Below are 17,186 nucleotides of genomic sequence, written 5' to 3' on the forward strand. Positions count from 1 at the left end.
TCCTGCTATGGTACGATTTTGATTTGCTGGTGGAAAGGCAAGAACAAAGAATGGGGACACCTGGACCCCCATCCCCCTCTTCCCACCTTGAACATTTGCAAGGAGAGGTCATTTAGGGACCCATATTAACCCTTGCTGGAGAACTAAGCAGCCTGCCATGGCACCGAAGGGGTGGATGGGGACGAATAGGGGATTATGCCGCTGCTGTGACATGCTGGTGTGAGGTGTGGCACAGGCAAGTCTGTTTTCTGTACCAGGCAGCGAAGGGGTTAATAGCTGGCGTCTTGCATCCCCTGCACATTACATGTTCTGTGTTTGCAGTGTGTGTAGATTAGAGGTTTGATATGGGAATCCTTTTATCATTAAAGTTCTATTTTGAGTATAGCCTTTGTACATGTGCAGAGTATGGTTTCTGTGGGATAGGAGCCAGCAGCCAACTATGCATCCCTCTGATGTGCCCTAGAAATGAAGATCCTATCAGAACCTTGGGTACCATTTCGGTAGCCTGCATCCATTCCAGCGTGCGTCGCTCATCCTTGTTCTCCCTGCCATGCGGGTGGATGCACGGCAGCCAAGTCTTGTTTCAGCACAGCATGATGACATAATTCTGTAATACTGTATTGCTATCGCTGCATATGGCCGGACCACTTCTGCTCTGCTAGTATTTGTCTCCAGTGGCACGGCTCGCGTGGGGCGTTGGCATTGCATGCCCATGCCGTGTGGTAGGTGGGGTACAGGAATTTCATACTGTGCTGTGGCAGCTATAAACCATTCTGCTTAATCATGCATAGCAATCTTATTCCCCCCCCCCCCATCCTATTTTGCTATCAGTTCATCAGTGCTTTGGTGGGTTGGCATTTTTTTTTAATTTAGCCGCCACAAATCCGATGCCAATTTTTGTAATTTTTGCATTACGTTGCAGACAGTAGCATGCACGCGTGACTGGCTTATGTAATTACAGTAGTATCTTTATAGCTGCATTTTTTTTTCTTTTTTGTATTTTTTTTCCACGATATTGTGCCTGGACACACCCCTTACAGCACAATCTCTCTCCAGTTTGCAGATGTTCGTCTATCTCACTCGCACAGCAGTCTGCGCTGAGCCCTCCCTTTGCTGTATCAATCCTGGCTTTTGTTTCTCTCCCAGCCCCAAATGCTCGGTATACAGAGCTCTCTCCACCACATCTGTTGGTAATTTACTCTCCAAAACCATTTAGCGTTTTTTTTTTTTGTTTTTTTTTGTTCCTGCCTCCCTCCCCCATTAGGAATACACAAGAGGGGCCGCCAGTGTCTCCAGTCTTGTCCCTGGCGTTGCCAATGCATATTTTTCCCCCTTTTCGCTCTCCCTCTCTCTCTCTTCTTTGTGTTACACAACAACAGCCAAAGCATTTAATTCCAGGTTTTTACATGCTCCCTATCAAAGCATCAGATTTGTTTTGGGCACACCAATAAAATCTCTTTGTTATAGCAGCGCTGAATGAATATTCCCATAAGCCACTGCAGGAATGCGAGTCTAGTTAAGATTGCACAGTAGATCTCCCATTTTCCTTGTGCATAATGCTTTTCATTATAATCTTATAAGACAGCGTTTTTAACATGAAACGTTATTTTGGGTGCTGAGGTAGCTATATTTAACTGGGTTTATTTTTATTGTAGACATCGTGCTTTCGCATTGGCGTGATAGAATCGTAGCTGGACTCTGCTACTGTTCTAGGAAATAGATATGCTTGGCAATCTCTGATATCAGTCTGGTGCTACAGACATGCACAATGACTGTCATTTTTGTGACTGTTCCTATCAATGTATATATGTAACATGCAGTGTCATGTATGTGAGCTGTTATTTTGATCAATGTACGATAACTATGATGTTGGTTTGTGTAAACCGGGGACAGTAGCCCTTAGCAACCAGTGCAAAGTGTCACACCTCTTAGCAACCAGATTAGTTCCATGATATTGGGCATTGTGGCTGCTATAGGTAACAGCTGCACGCGGTTACTCCTAAAAACACGTGGCGAGCGCATTGTGCAATCTCTTTAGTTTAAAGTCTTAAATGCGTGTGGGCTCACATAAGGTTCTCGTAATCCATAAAAATAGGATCAGTTTGCATTACAGGGTGATTGATTGATTGAATACACTGGAAAATTATTCATTAGGGCTGTTCGGATTGCCAGGCTGACCACACACGTAGCAATATCTGCCTTCAATCAATCTGGCACAAATGCGAGGAAGAGAAATGTTTGTTTTAACCTGTCTTGAGGATTGCTCAGTATTGCTGCTGTGCATGGCCAGCTTAAAGGACAACTGAAGTGAGAGGGACGTGGAGGATGCTGTATGCATTACCTTTTAAACCATACTGGTTGCCTGGCAGCCCTGCTGAACTTTTAGGCATCAATACTGTCTGAATCACACACCTGAAACAAGCATGTGTCAAAAGCCGTGACATTTAAGCCAAACATCTTATCTGTATGCTTGTTGGCGGTCTATGACTAAAAGTATTAGAGGCAGAGGATCAGCAGGACATCCAGCCAATGTGCATCGTTTAAAAGGAAACCAACATGGCAGCCTCCATATCCCTCTCAAGTCAGTTGTCCTACCGTGACCAAGAATTGAACTTCATCCCAATCAGTAGCTGATACCCCCTTTTACATGAGAAATCTATTCCTTTTCACAAACAGACCATCAGGGAGCGCTGTATGGCTGATATTGTGGTGAAACCCCTCCCACAGGAAACTGTGAGGACCATGGTCCTAGCAGTTTCCTGTCTGTGAACCTCGTTGCATTGTGGGAAATAACGGTTTACAGCTGTTTCCAACTGCCAAAAAAATCAAGCAGCATCTCCTTCAACTGACATCACCTGCCAGCAGTAAACATGTCACCATGTGATAAATGCCAGAATGTAAATCGGGGAGAGGAAAGCTTTTACAATGGGCAAACACTGACCAAACCATTTATACATTATTATTGTAAAAATAAAGCACTTTTTTTTTTATTACATTATTTTCATTGGAGTTCCTCTATAAAGAGGAACTTCAACCAAGGATTGAACTTTATCCCAATCAGTAGCTGATACCTCCTTTCCCATGAGAAATCTATTCCTTTTCTCAAATAGATCATCAGGGTGTGATGTCATGAGGCTGACAGTTTGCGGTCTGTGAACCTCATTGCATCGTGGGAAATAACTGCTTTTTTCAACTGCCAAGCAACCAGTATCTCCCTCTGTGCATAGAAGTCTCAGTAAATAAACATTCTGTACAGATCACCTGGCAGAACTAAAGATGTCACCACAGCACTGACTAAATAATCTATAAACGAATATTGTAAAAAATAAGCAATTTTATTAACTGTTATTTTCCCTACAGTCCCACTTTCAATCTTATGGGATGAAGCTGGCCACACATCCTTCTTTTTGTACATCATCTTTGGACTGGTTGTCCACCTGATTCTTAATATATCCCCCTCATTTACTCTTTGACAGGTGCTACTTTAACAAGATAATTATTGTTATTCACTTCACCTGTCAGAGGTTTTAATATGTGTTAGTTTATATGTCTCTATCCATCTGTTGGTCTGCGGTTCTTTTTCTCTAATAACAAGATGTATTTAGTGCGGGGGACTGCTTAAAGTGGACCCAAATTAAAAATACAAGATTTCAGAAATAAAATCTATTTTCTAAATTATAATAATAAATAGCAGCCTTTCTTCAGCTGCATGATGACAAATATAAAATATTTTACATTTATTGGAGGAACCCCTCCCTTCCTTTCATGTTGCCGGGACAGAATCCGGCAGACTGGTGGAGGAGATAAAAAACAAAACACAGGCTGCTACTGATGATGTCACAGGGGGAGGTGATCTCAGCTTGTGTGAGATTTTACATAGACGGCGCACCTGTGAGGGAGGGTAGCTGATGACAAACACACCCATGATCTAAAACCTCCTACTAAGCTCAGAAGTAATGGCTGCCACCTGTATAACCCTAGTTGTGAAAAGAGAAGGGTGAAAAGCATGCACTGAAATGCTCATAGGCTTGATGGAGTGTTTATTTATCTTTGTATGTGTCAGAGTGGTGCAACTAAATATTTTGAATTAAAAAAAGTTTGGTTTGGGTCCGCTTTAAATTACCTACCTAAGGGATAACTTCAAAGGAGTCTTTATCTTCTAGTTCATGTTTGACTTTGGTGAGGCCAGGCCTCCCCCTTACCCTGCTGATCAAGAAACTTCTGATCAATCTTGGACATTTTTATTGATTTATAGTGTTATTGGGGGGTGTCTGCATATATTATGATGGGAGAGGAGGGGATAGACAGCCTCCTATTGTCCTATTGCATCCAGCAGTGCAGTGCTGGTGGAAACAGCGATTGGGTCAGTTGTAGCTAAGATTTGTGCTGAATTCTGATTCATTGGTGCCTTGTTCAGTATTTCATGGTTGACTCCCTTTTTTCAAATTAATCTGAGGTTATCACATCTGGGCCGCTATCATCTCCTATATGTCTGTCTGTAGAAGCGGGTGTAGGTATTCCTCAGCATCACTCATTTGGTTCTGACTGGTCATAAAAGTTGAGGTCCACTGCTTACATCCCAATGTACATACATTTAAAGTGTACCTGGAATAAAGATTAAAAATAGCCTTTGGTTATTCCTAAGTCTTTCCCGATCCTCTTAAACCCCACAGTGCCAGCACAGGGTCTTTCTAAGTATATTCAACAAGAGCTTGTCAAATATCCCTCGTGGCCACATTCCTTTCCAAGTATGAGCTGCAAGGGCATGCACAAGTATGGGCCGCACATGCCCAGTAGAACAAAGCCCCTTGTGCATGACCATTTCCTTTCCATTTCATTCTACTGAGCATGCTCGAACCATACTCGCTCCTGACCAGTATCAAGAAGCTCATACTCTGATGGGATTGCGGCCAAAAGAAGACAAGGGTCCTGGGCAGCAGCAGTGAGCTCAAGGATCTACCAGTCTAATTTATTTATTTTTTTTATTATTTTTTTTTTAGGTGGCTTCAGTTTTTCTTTAAATCAATAACCATCTTTGGGAAACAAAGTTATGGGTTCAGACGTCAGTGAATTTTTTTCTTTTTATAAATGCATTGTATAGATTTCTTGAAGATTTGTCCTAAGTAAGCACTATTCTGTTTTGCTGTTCTTTTGTTTAAGGCATGAAATGGAGGGCCATTTGTCTTGTTAATCTAGTCCAATACTGTTTCCAGACGTCTGCAGAGACGCTGGCCCTTCTATATTGATCGCTTGGTGACCCCCATTAGCTGGGCTAATGTTAATGGATGGGGCAACTTCCACAGGAGCGTTTGCGTTTCCCAGAAACGCAAACGCAGGACCTGCAGCATTTTGGGAGCGTTAGCGCTTCGATGTAAAGTACTGAAACGCTAGCAGAAACGCTCAGCAAAACCTAAACTGAGCGGTTCTGCTAGCGTTTTGCGGTTCAGCACACTGTAACAAAATTAAAAATAATTCACAGGACCAATCAGGATAAAAACGCAAAACGCTACGCACCCGCTGGGCAAAAAAATACAATGTTGCAAAACATGACCAAAAACGCGCATGAATCCGCTAGCAAACTGCTCAGACAAAACGCTAGCGGTTGCGTTTGCTGATTTCAGTTGGTTCCAGGCCTGACTGTCGGGCATAAATTCAAAGATCAATTTATTATTTTTATCTGGTAAACCAGTAATAAGGATGCTAACCAGTCAATCCAAAAGTTAAAAACACTATTACTTTTCTTTTTGATAAATGATCACCCCTTAGTTTACATGACTCTTATTTGGTACGCACAAAATTTGGTATGCACAAAGGAAGTTGCAGGGCATGCTGGGTTGTCCTTTTTTGTTTCTCTACTTTCCCCTCAGACTTAACTAATGCAGCCTGATTGGCTGAAGCCTCTTTCCCTCTTGTTTTCCCCTCCCACACCTCTGTTCCTCTCTGATTGGCCAATATTTCTCATGCTGAGACAATGCAATGCCCGTGAAGGGCGGGCAAATCAGGCAGAGGAGAGTAAGGGAGGAAATGACATCAGGATTGGCTTCAAAATAGCCACAGTAAAAATGGGAAACGCTAAGAAGGATTTTCTCTCTCTCTCTCTTTTTTTTTTTTTTTTTTTTTTTTTTTACTGTAGAAAAATCAGTAAAATCAAAACGTATACAATACATATGTTATGTAAGTAGAGCAAGTATTTATCTACTTATACTGTATATGTGTTTTTTTTCTGAGATAGATTGCTGACAGCTCCTCTTTTAGGGGCAGACTTGCAATGCTATGCCTAATTCCACGGAAATCGGTGCTGAGCCCTAATTTTTATGCTGGCAGAGGCCTGGGAATTTTCCACTGATATGAGAAATCTCCTTGGCTACACAAGATGTAATTTTGTTTGGAAGTTTTGTCCATAGTATTTCTGTCCTTAGTCTCCTCAGTATGGCCTAGTGCACACCAGAGCGGTTCGGCAGCGTTTTGCGATCCGCTTGCGGATGTGGATCCGCTTGGGTAATGTATCTTAATGGGCTGGTGCACACCAGGGCGGGAGGCGTTTAGCAGAAACGCATACTCCCGGGCTGCTGCAGATTTTGTATTGCGGAGGCGTTTCTGCCTCCAATGTTAAGTATAGGAAAAACGCAAACCGCTCTGAAAAACGGCAGTTCAGGTTTTTCAGGCGTTTTTGTTACAGAAGCTGTTCAGTAACAGCTTTACTGTAACAATACATGAAATCTACTACACCAAAAACGCTTCCCAAAACCGCAAAATGCTAGGTGAAACGCTACAGAAAAATAAGAAAAAGCGTTTCAAAATCTGCTAGCATTTTGCGGATCTGCTAGCGGGTTTTGGTGTGCACCAGGCCTAACAGCCAGTAGATTTTGCACACTGCTTGTAGCAATTATTTCAAACACTAGGATATGTTATGACCAGTACACCACATTTCCATGGAGACGAAAAATGCTAACATCAGTCTTTGGTTTTGGCGGTGGTTATGAGCTCTGAATGTGATGCATACACCTGTTCTTTTAATGCATGAAGTAAACTTTGAGGCTGCTTACACACTAAGACGTTACAGGCGCACGTTAGTGCGCCTGTAACGCTCCCCCAAGGTACAGCAATGTAACACAAGTGGGCTGTTCACACTGCCCACGTTGCGTTACATGTAACGCTGCACGCTCTGCCGAAAGTGCAGCATGTTACAGCGGCTTAAGCCGCGTTAGACTGTTTGCACATGCGCAGTCATGCTAGGAAGGAGCGGAGAGCGGCCAGGCACATGGCTAATTAATATTCACTGCACGTTGTGACGTGCAGTGTTTACTTCCTGGTGCGGCCGCTCTGTGCGGCGATTGGCCGGCGGGACCACGTGATGCCGCATGCGTCCAAGAGTGCGCATCACGGCATCACGGACGCCAGAGTGAGCTGCACAACGCGGCTCACTCTGACGTCCACATCGAAGAGCACCAGGCCTTGCGTTAGGTGCACGTTATGCGACCTTAACGTAGCACCTAACGCAACATCTTTGTGTGTAAGTAGCCTTAGTGGTTAAAATAAAAAAATAAAAGCTAGGTGGTTGCTAAGTGGCTATGCTCATGCTTTGTGAACATCAATGTGGAAGTGCGTGACCTGCTTCCCATATCCTGTGAGGCAGGGGACAGAAATGACAAAATTGTGTGATGTAATTACCAGCAAGTTCGCTGGATGGCATAGCAGCAGCTGTGCTAGTGATGTATGAGCCAGATATTGCTTCTAAAAATCTCTGTATGTGGTCCTTAGGAGGGAGGCGTGGCCGAGGGTATACGTCAGATTCCAGACGCAGGACTCCCTGCTATAAGTAGGAGGAGCAGTTTAGTCTTCATGGAGGGAGGTCCATAGGTGGTGGTTTGATCCTATACATCATTCAGTAAATTAACGTCAACCAATAATGCAACTTCCTGGGAAAAAGTCAACAATTAGCACTCCATGTAAATGAGAACATGCCCTTTAATATCCAACTTTTCGGAATTATGGAGGGTTCCATTTTCAAGGCCACCCTCGCACACCATACGGAGCAGTCAGATGTTCGGCACCATGGCTGGTGTGCAAGTGTGGGTTGTCGTGATAGTTTGATTTCTGTGTGTTTTGCATTGACTGTTCTGTCTCAAAGAAGGAACCCTCGGTTGTTCTGAAAACTCGGACGTTACAGCAAACCTGAACTGAAAATTAAAAATCAAAATAAACATACACACATCATAGTTACCTCCCGTGTAGTCTACTCATCAATCTCTTTCTCCTCTCCTCCGTCCTGTTTGTCCACTGTGATCAATGGAATTCTCCATCCTCCATTTTGAAAATGGCCATTACCCCATAACCACTTCCTGGTCAACACACTGTTAGGGCTGGAACCCACAAGAGCGTTTTTTTGAGCATTTTGGCAGCGCTGCGATACGCTAGCGTTTTGCCAAAACGCTCAGCTGATGTTAATGGATGGGGCAACTTCCACAGGAGCGTTTGCGTTTCCCAGAAACGCAAACGCAGGACATGCAGCATTTTGGGAGCGTTAGCGCTTCAATGTAAAGTATTGAAACGCTAGCAGAAACGCTCAGCAAAACCTAAACTGAGCGGTTCTGCTAGCGTTTTGCGGTTCAGCACACTGTAACAAAATGAAAAATAATTCACAGGACCAATCAGGATAAAAACGCAAAACGCAAAACGCTAGGCACCCGCTGGGGAAAAAAATACAATGTTGCAAAACACAACCCAAAACGCGCATGAATCCGCTTGCAAACCGCTCAGACAAAACGCTAGCGGTTGCGTTTTGCGTTTGCGTATTTCAGTGGGTTCCAGGCCTTAAACTGTAATATTGCCCACTTGAGCCATAGGGAAACATGAACATTACGTTTCTTATCAGTTGTCCTTTCAGTTACAACTGACAGCAACTGATATATAACTGACATCAACTGATATATTTCAGTTCTAACAAAATCTTGTCAGAAATGGAAGGAATTGTAAGAAGAAAATGATGAGCGTCTTAGAGGAACTGATGGCGAAGTATGTATGTAATATTAATTTGCAGGTACATTATGTGTTGAAAGTGAACCTGAACTGAGTAAAATTATTTATAACTAGTAAAAAGGGGCACGAAGCCACGGCCGCTAGCCCCCATCCCCCCCGCAACTCACAAACCTGGAGTAGCAGATCAGGAGTTCCTTTAAAAGAGAGTCCACCTTTCTGCAAGGTCTACTTTTATATTAGGCAGGAAGATAGCACACCCTGTAAACAGTCATTATCTGTCTTGTTCTCTTGGTAACCAGTGAGACTGAAGCTGAATATATCCCAGACTGCAGATTATATTACGGCAGCTGTGGAACTCCTGCTGGAAATTGTTATAAATGAACCGGATTACATCTTCTGTCTCCATAAACCTCCTCTCACTACATAAAGCTTCCTTCTGTTCAGGGCTGTGGAGTCGGAGTCGTGGAGTCGGAGTCGTGGAGTCGGGCAATTTTGGGTGCCTGGAGTCGGAGTCGGGAAAAAATGCACCGACTCCGACTCCTAATGAATTTGTAACTGTAATTAAAATAGAAAATATGATAAAATGTTCTATTTCTCAGATAATAGTCATTAAAAATAATGTATATATACGGTATATATACAGTAATAGCTGTGCTTAGTTCACAAAAATGAAATAAACCAATCAAAATTAGTTACTTGTGCTGCTCCAATAAAGCAGTCCCCGTATTTTTAAGGTCAGATATACATATCTGATTGTGACTGTATATATGCTGTGTACACAGGAATCTCTTATATATACTAAATAACATCTATGCTGTAAGAATAAAGCCTGATGTGTAGCTGTGTCACTAATAGAGATGATCAATGAGATGGAAATAATTCTGCACTGATGCTGATTTATGCAAATGTATGCACTCCCTTTGCTGATGAAATCAAATAATTTGATATGTTGTTAAAATTTGGTTTGGTGACTACAAATTAAAGGGTACCTGAGACGGATGAAAAGTAAAGTTTTATACATACCTGGGGCTTCCTCCAGCCGCCTTCAGGCTAATCAGTCCCTCGCTGTCCTCCACCACCCGGATCTTCTGCTATGAGTCCTGGTAATTCAGCCAGTCAGCGCTGTCCGGCCGCATGCCGCTCCCACAGCCAGGAACATTCTGCACCTGCACAATAGTGCTGCACAGGTGTAGTATGCTCCTGGCGGCGAAGTGTGTGCATGCGCACTACGCCCGACTGGCTCAAGTACCTGGACTCATAGTAGAATATCCAGGTGGTGGAGGAGGACAACGAGGGACTGATTATCCTGAAGGCGGCTGGAGGAAGCCCCAGGTATGTATAAAACTTTAATTTCATCTGTCTCAGGTTTACTTTGTTACACAGTAGTACTATACTCTACATATGCACTCCCCACAGAGCTGCAGGGAATCCACTGAGAATGCTGTGCACATTGAACACAGAGGTGTTGTCTGTTTACAATCTCCTCATTCCCCTGCAGAGTACCTGCACATCATTCTTACATGTACCCACACTTACATTGCCTAGGGCCTGATAGATGTTCTTTGTTCCGGTTTGTACCTTTTACAAGTACTCTTACCAAGGACTAGTTTTAGTCTAAAGGGAATAAATATAGTAGTCTACATATCCTTCTCACTTCAGTTGTCTTGTAAAATTCCTAAGCGTTGGCAGTTAAGAGACGAATTTCATGTTACATACTTTTAATCAACAAAATAATAGTAATATGCAAATTAGAGGAGTCGGAGTCGAGGAGTCGGAGTCGGAGTCGGTGGAATCCTAAACTGAGGAGTCGGAGTCGGTGGATTTTTGGACCGACTCCACAGCCCTGCTTCTGTTTACTAATCTTTACTGTTCTCTACTATATGTTAAAGGGAACCTAAACTGAGAAGGATATGGATTTTTCCTTTTACAATAATGCCAGTTGCCTGACTCTCCTGTTCATCCTGTGTCTCTAATACTTTTAGCCACAGCCCCTGAACAAGCATGCAGATAAGGTACTCTGACTGAAGGCAGACTCGATTAGCTGCATGCTTGTCTCAGGTATGTGATACAGCCACTACTGCAGTCATAGAGATCAGCAGGACTGCCAGGCAACTGGTATTGTTTAAAAGGAAACATCCATATTCTCCTCAGTTTAGGTTCCCTTTAAAAGGTTCCATTTCCCGGCAATGGGACCTAAAGCCCTACAGTAGTAGTAGACCTTTATACAGGTAGTCCCCGACGTACGAAAGACCCGCCGATACGAATGGCATGGATTCTGTGTTTCCATGGGAACAAGTCAAAAACATTTTTTTTTCAAATTGAACTTGTAGTTTTTGAGAAAATTGATTGTAAAAAATTCAAAGAAAAAATGGCTTTTAAAGAGAATCTGTACTCTAATATTCTTACACTAAAAAGCATACCATTCTATTCCTTATTTTCTACTGGGCCCTCCGTGCTGTTTCTGCCACTCTCTGCTGCAATCTTGGCTTGTAATTAACAGTTTTAGGCAGTGTTTACAAACAAACTAACCAGCTTGTGATAGGCTCACATAAACAGAGTGTGTGAGTCATACAGAATGTGCAGGGGGCCTGCAGAGGGTGTGTATCGCTTCTATCCAATCACAAGCAGCCCTGCACATTCCACACATTCAAGCCTTAGCCAGACAGACAGGACAGAGGAAAGGAGATAAGATTTATTACAGAGACAGTGCAATTAGGAAAGGCTGCAGTAAGCCAGAGCACATTAGAACAGGCATAGGAACTTATAGGATAGAAGAACTAAGGCTGAAAAATGTGTTACAGAGTCTCTTTAAACTTGTATACATACAGAGGGTAGAGGTGACAGAGGGGGACACTGGAGGCCTAGGGGTGCACAGCGGAGGTACAGGGGACAGAGATGGCACAGCGTTCCGACTTAAGATCAGATTCAGGTTAAGAACCAATCTACAGTCCCTTTCTTGTTCATTAACCGGGGACTACCTGCATATATTTTTTATACAGAATGTCTCTAAGCAAATCTAAATTTGCATTACACAAACATGTGAATAGTTTTTTTTACACTCTTCATCTTAGTTTACCGTGCTTGCCCAGTAAGCAAATTTAATTTCCTGTTCCAGTGTCGGATGGAGTTTTGATTGATGGATTATAGTAGTCTGTCAGCCATCTAAACTCCTTTCCTTTTAGTCAGTATTCACAAACCTTTGCCTGTTCTTTTTTTTTTTTTTTCATTTGTAAATTTTTATTGATATTTGGTAACAATAAAAAACAGCGACAGAACTACACGATAATGAAGTATATGTCTAAAACAGATTATCAGAGGAGATGGATAATGTCATAACATTTTCTATGTCTTTATAGATATAGGTTGATGATAATAGAATAGTCAAAAGGTCTTTGCCTGTTCTTTTAGGCTACTTACACACCAGGACGTTGCGTTTAGGGGACGTTATAGGGCACATAACGTGCACCTAACACAAGGCCTGGTGCTCTTCGATGTGGACGCCAGAGTGAGCCGCGTTGTGCAGCTCACTCTGGCGTCCGTGATGCCGTGATGCGCACTCTTGGAAGCATGGGGCATCACGTGGTCCCGCCCGGCCAATCGCCGCACAGAGCGGCCGCTCCAGGAAGTAAACACTGCACGTCACTGAGTGCAGTGAATATTAATTAGCCATGTGCCCGGCCGCTCTCCCCTCCTCCCCAACATGACTTAGCCGCCGCGGTGAACGCACAGCATGCAGCACTTTGCTGCGCTACAATGTAACGCAATGTGGGCAGTGTGAACAGCCCACTTGTGTTACATTGCTGTGCGTTAGGGGAGCGTTACAGGCTGCACTAACGTGCGCCTGTAACGTCCCTGTGTGCAAGAAGCCTTAAAACAGGGTGGGTAAGAGATTATACTATCTATTTTAATTAACATAACTAATATAACTTGATGACAGTATGTTTGTGTAGGCTGAAGTTCCTCTTTAAGGGTATTGAGCATTAAAATATTTTTTTTTTCATCTTTGGCGTGCTTGCTGGATAGTCTGATGATTGATTAGGCTTGATCACGTGGCACCATATTTCTGCTTTTTTCCACTGCCGCTACAACTGCCCATTTCGTCACTCAAGGGTGTGCAGAGTCCCACTACTACACTTACAGGATTAGATCCACTTGGCATTCAGACACACCCAAATGAGGGCAATGATGTGGCCATGTGAAGGCATGCAAGCAGGCACCCATATAAAACTTACTGTGAAGTCTAAACTGACTTTTACATTTTGTAGATGGGGTGTGGAGGTGAAATAACTAGTCATTGGTGAGGTCCTTCAGAAGCAGTTTAGGAATAGAAATTAAATCAGTTTTAAGGTATAGTTTCAAATACTCCCCAAAATGCCTCTTAAGAGGTACTTCCTGTGTTGCCCATGGCAACCGGATGCTACTAGAGCCCTAGGAGAAGGAAGGACTTGGTCGCTACTTGCAACAGGCTTAATTCAAAAACATTTGAATTGTCTGTTGCCAATAGAAACCAAGTCCTTTCTTCTCCCAGGGCTGTGTGGGAGATTGTAAAATAGCATCTGGTTGCCATGGGAAACACAGGAGGCAAATTTATACTAGTGACCTAAGCCCGTTTAAGAACGAGCTCTAGGTCTGTCACCACCACACTCGCGCACCTGCCCATGCTGCATATCCATTGTGTGGACCTTTTTCAGACTGTACGCTAAGAAACTGATGCGTTTTATTAACTGATTGGTTATTCCACAGCAGTGCATTGTGAAAAAGCTTTCAGTTAAAATGCATATAATGTGAACTGACTCATAGGGAAGCATGAACATTACCTTCTCCTGGGCTGCACATCAGTTATCAGTTCAATTATAACTGACAGCAACTGATGCAGCGTGAAAGGACCCATAGATGTTATGTGAACTCGCTGCCCATACAGGTGCATGGTCATGTTCACATCTCTGCGTTGTAACAGATCATGATAGCCAAACACACTTAAAGGGAACCTAAGCTGAGAGGGATATGGATCTTTCCTTTTAAACAATACCAGTTGCTGATCTCTGTGGCTGCAGTAGTGGCTGAATCACACACCTGAAACAAGCATGCAGCTAATCCAGTCTGACTTGAGTCAGAGCACCTGATCTGCATGCTTGTTGATGGGCTGTGGCTAAAAGTATTAGGGCTGGAACCCACAGGAGCGCTTTTGGCAGCGTTTTGGCAGCACTGCGATATGCTAGCAGTTTGCAAAAACGCTGGGCTAATGTTAATGGATGGGGCAACTTCCACAGGAGCGTTTGCGTTTCCCAGAAACGCAAACGCAGGACCTGCAGCATTTTGGGAGCGTTAGCGCTTCAATGTAAAGTATTGAAACGCTAGCAGAAACGCTCAGCAAAACCTAAACTGAGCGGTTTTGCTAGCGTTTTGCGGTTCAGCACACTGTAACAAAATTAAAAATAATTCACAGGACCAATCAGGATAAAAACGCAAAACGCAAAACGCTACGCACCCGCTGGGCAAAAAAATACAATGTTGCAAAACACGACCAAAAACGCGCATGAATCCGCTTGCAAACCGCTCAGACAAAACGCTAGCGGTTGCGTTTTGCGTTTGCTGATTTCAGTGGGTTCCAGGCCTTAAGGTGCATACACACATCAGACTATAGTCTTTGGAAAATGAAAGATCACAGACCAATCTTACCACCCTTCATGTAGTATGAGAGCCATACTCTACACAGTCTTTCCAATGGAGCTGAACTCCACATCAGAAAAAAATCTTTGCAAGATGCTGCACACACAGATGCTGTACAGACACAAAAGATCAGTATCTGCAAAAGATCTGTTCCTGCCAAAAATCCATTCCTGCAAATTGCAATGATAGTCTATGAGATCTGCAGATCATCATACACACATGATTTATCTGACATTCATCTGCAGATCAGATCCACCAGGATGGATTTTCAGATCTGCGGATGATTGCTTGATCTGCAGATGAATGTCAGTTAAATCATGTGTGTATGATGATCTGCAGATCTCATAGACTATCATTGCAATTTGCAGGAATGGGTTTTTGGCAGGAACAGATCTTTTGCAGATACTGATCTTTTGTGTCTGTACAGCATCTGTGTGTGCAGCATCTTGCAAAGAGTTTTTTCTGATGTGGAGTTCAGCTCCATTGGAAAGACTGTGTAGAGTATGGCTCTCATACTACATGAAGGGTGGTAAGATTGGTCTGTGAGCTTTCATTTTCCAAAGACTATAGTCTGATGTGTGTATGAGCCTTTAGGGCTCTTTCACACTAGAGGCTGCGGTAGAAAAGGCTGAAAGTCAGCCTTTTGCTTAACGCCGATACATAGCGTTTTCAAAGTGTTTTCAAAGCCTTTTGAAAGAGTTTTACAGCCCATATGAAAACGTCCTTTTTTTTTTCTTCTATAAAAATAAGTGAACAAGATAGCTGTAAAACGCTTTGAAAAGGCTTTAAAAAACGCTGAAGTTGGCGTTTTCCATTGACTATCATTGAAACGCCAACAGCCAACTTCGGCTGTTAACAGCCCTGAAAAAGCTCCTGGGAGCGTTGAAACGCAACGCTCCAAAACGCCGAGTTAGATGTGAAAGGTAAAATGAAAGTCTATGGACTTTCTTTTACCTAGCAAAACGCCAACTTCGGCCGTGGCGTTAAAACGCCGAAAAATCCCTCTGGTGTGAAAGGGCCCTTAGAGACACAGGATCAGCAGGACAGTCAGGCAACTGGTATTATTTAACAAGGAAAAATCCATATCCTTCTCAGTTTAGGTTCCCTTTTAAAGGGGACCTGAAGCAAGTACATTAATCATTCGCGTTGCAGATATTCTGCATGTCAACTCACTGCCCATACAATTCTATGGAGCTGCTCACAGTACATCGTTGTAACGGATCGCGTTATTCAAACTTGCATGCAGGCTTTGCCTTTAAGTGTAAATGTCTAGCCTCCATTGTAGTTCACACACTTTTTAACACAAGCTTCATGCAACTGGCCACAGTGAATCCAGCCTCAGGCCTGGAACCCACTGCAAAACGCAATAGCTAATCGCAAGCGCTAGCATTTTGTATGAGCAGTTTGTAAGCGGTGTAATGAGCGTTTTAGGGAGCTATTTTAAAAAGTGTATCAATTTGCCAGCAGTTGTGTAGCGATTAGCGTTTTAAAGTCTGATTGGTCCTTTCAATTAATTTTAATATTTGTTACAGTGTGCAGTAACTTGAAAACGCTAGCAAATTCGCTCCGCGCAAGTTTTGCTGAACGATTACGCCAGCGATGATATACTTTGTAGCACAAACGCTAACAAAATGCTGCATGGCCTGCGCTTGTGATTTTCTGAATCGCAATCGCTCCAGTTGAAGTTGCCCCATCCATTAACAGTAGCTGAGCGTTTTTACAAAACGCTAGCGTTTTCAGATGCTCCAAAAATGCTCTGAAAATCACCCTTGTGGGTTCCAGCCCTCACTGTGCTTTTCTAGATAATAGCAATGTATGCCATATAAATAACATCGTTCTAACGTGGTCATTATGCAATGCACATATTATGAACTCTGCCTTGGACTGTCTTAATACAATATGTGATGTCCTGCCATTGATTTTCTTTGTGCAGTCTTTGTGCCTTTGTGTGTTCCCATCCCCCTGGCTGGCAGCGCCTTCTCATGTGGCCCTATTAGAACATCGGATAGTTGTGGCAGAGATAAGCTCAGACAGTGTAGATCCACTCTCCCAGTACAGACTTCAGGCCTCATTCACAATATGAAATGCAGATGGCCATGCATTTGGAATGCAGCGCACACGATCGCACACCCTCTGTTTCTGTCTGTAGATCTGCTTTTCCCATTCACTACATTGAATGGGTCACCGTTGCGCTTTGACCAGTAATGCCCACAGGAGTGCAATATCACTGCACAGCGCATAAGTCGGAGTGTCAGAGGTTCTTGGGTACCGCATGCTATACACGTGGCGGAAAAGGGGCATGGAAACGCACATTCGGCTTAATTCACTAAAGTGTGCTAACACTTAGCACGACAGTGATAAGCCACTTTGCACGTGATATCATGCGCGCAATGGTTCACGCGCGTAAAAGTATGACTTTGCGCGAACGGCGTTACGCTTCACTCGCAAAGTATAGTTATCGCGTGCTAAGTATTCTTATCACGTGAAGTTACTGCAGATCACACGAACGGTATGTAGATAATGAATTATTACTGTAT

At 43.2% G+C, this 17,186-nt stretch overlaps 1 protein-coding gene across 10 annotated transcripts in view; it reads left to right on the forward strand.

Moving 5' to 3' along the window:
- The window catches only part of MAPT (microtubule associated protein tau), a 222,976-nt gene that overhangs the window by 57,923 nt on the left and 147,867 nt on the right, over positions 1-17,186 (forward strand). The window lies entirely within an intron of this gene.

Source organism: Hyperolius riggenbachi, chromosome 12, assembly GCF_040937935.1.
Source record: "Hyperolius riggenbachi isolate aHypRig1 chromosome 12, aHypRig1.pri, whole genome shotgun sequence".
Lineage (NCBI taxonomy): Eukaryota > Metazoa > Chordata > Amphibia > Anura > Hyperoliidae > Hyperolius > Hyperolius riggenbachi.